Source organism: Eumetopias jubatus, unplaced genomic scaffold (genome assembly GCF_037043125.1).
Source record: "Eumetopias jubatus isolate StellerSeaLion01/CBP00866 unplaced genomic scaffold, mEumJub1_p1.0 scaffold_3, whole genome shotgun sequence".
NCBI lineage: Eukaryota > Metazoa > Chordata > Mammalia > Carnivora > Otariidae > Eumetopias > Eumetopias jubatus.
In genome coordinates this window covers 179,522,147-179,523,381 of record NW_028274809.1, presented here as the reverse complement: position 1 = coordinate 179,523,381, position 1,235 = coordinate 179,522,147, and the positions used below count along the sequence as shown (strand labels likewise).

General features: G+C 50.5%; 1 non-coding gene across 1 annotated transcript; it reads right to left on the bottom strand.

Moving 5' to 3' along the window:
• Window positions 1–640: 640 nt before the first annotated feature.
• LOC114215897 (U6 spliceosomal RNA) lies at window positions 641–745 on the bottom strand. Its single transcript, XR_003610653.2, has one exon. It is a non-coding gene; the product is annotated as a U6 spliceosomal RNA (small nuclear RNA).
• Window positions 746–1,235: the final 490 nt, after the last annotated feature.

The window sequence follows — 1,235 nt, the reverse complement described above, 5'->3', positions numbered from 1 at the left end:
GTGCTCTGTGTCCAGGCCTCTTTGGGGGAGGCCAACTTGATGTGGAGGGAAAGTCTTCATTCAAAATCTCTGTACAGTGGCTGCCCCAGCCTTGAATGTAGCCCAGAAGCAGAGGATCAGGCCTCTCTCATTCTCAGGGCAGAACCCGTTTTAAGATACTTGGTAACACTGACTCCCTAGAGCCAAAATCTCTGTAATTTTCCACTTTGTAGATGGGCTACCCCAGCACCAACTTCCCCTCAGCAGCCAGAGAACAGCTGGGCCAGCCCAAGCTGGAAGGGAGGGCTGGGCAGAAGTGGGCCCTGTTCCCAGTGACCTCAACTTTTGTTGCTGGATTTTTTTTTCTTTAGTGCCCCAGGTTCTTGGTCACGCCGCTTCGAAGAATGAAGAGGTGCCGACCCGACAGAGGGGTGTGCAGCAATACGAAGTTTATTGAGTGATAATACAGAGCTCCCGAAGAGGGAGGGGACGGAAGAAGGTGGCCACTGGAGTTTCTAAGTCTAGGAGTTTTTGTGGGCTTGTTGGCAGGAGCTGTTTTAATCTGATTAACACTCCAGGTGCTTGTCTATTCACAGGGAAAAGGGCAGAGGGCTCCTTCCAGGGTGAGTGTAAAATCCTTTTTTTTTTTTTTTTTTTTCGAAAAAATATGGAACGCTTCACGAATTTGCATGTCTTCCTTGCACGGGGGCCCTGCTTATCTTCTCTGTATCAGTCCAATGTTAGTATCTGTGTGGCCGAAGCAAGCTCGTGTAAAATCCTTTAAAGGGTGGTTTCCTCTTAGGGCGGGGGCCCCTTGTCCCTGCTGGCCTCTCTTCTGACTAGCCTCCATTGCCTTGAGCTTTACTGAGGATCCTGGATGCACGAGAGGGAGGGGGCCCGGAGAGGGGAAAGCCTGTATCTGACCCCCTAGAGCACTCTGGGGATGAATGGGGTACATTATACCCCAACTCAGAGAAACACCCCCACTGCTCCATCAGATATTACACATTGAGAACGTGTAAAACAACCTCTGCATTGTGACCTTTTTTTTTTTAAGATTTTATTTATTTATCTGAGACAGAGCGAAAAAGCTGGAGCGGGGGGGAGGGTCAGAGGGAGAAGCAGACTCCCCGCTGAGCGGGGAGACCGATGCGGGACTCGATCCCAGCACCCTGGGATCATGATCCGAGCTGAAGGCAGTCATTTAACCAACTGAGCCACCCAGGCGCCCTCCAAATTGTCTTTTAACAAAGTTC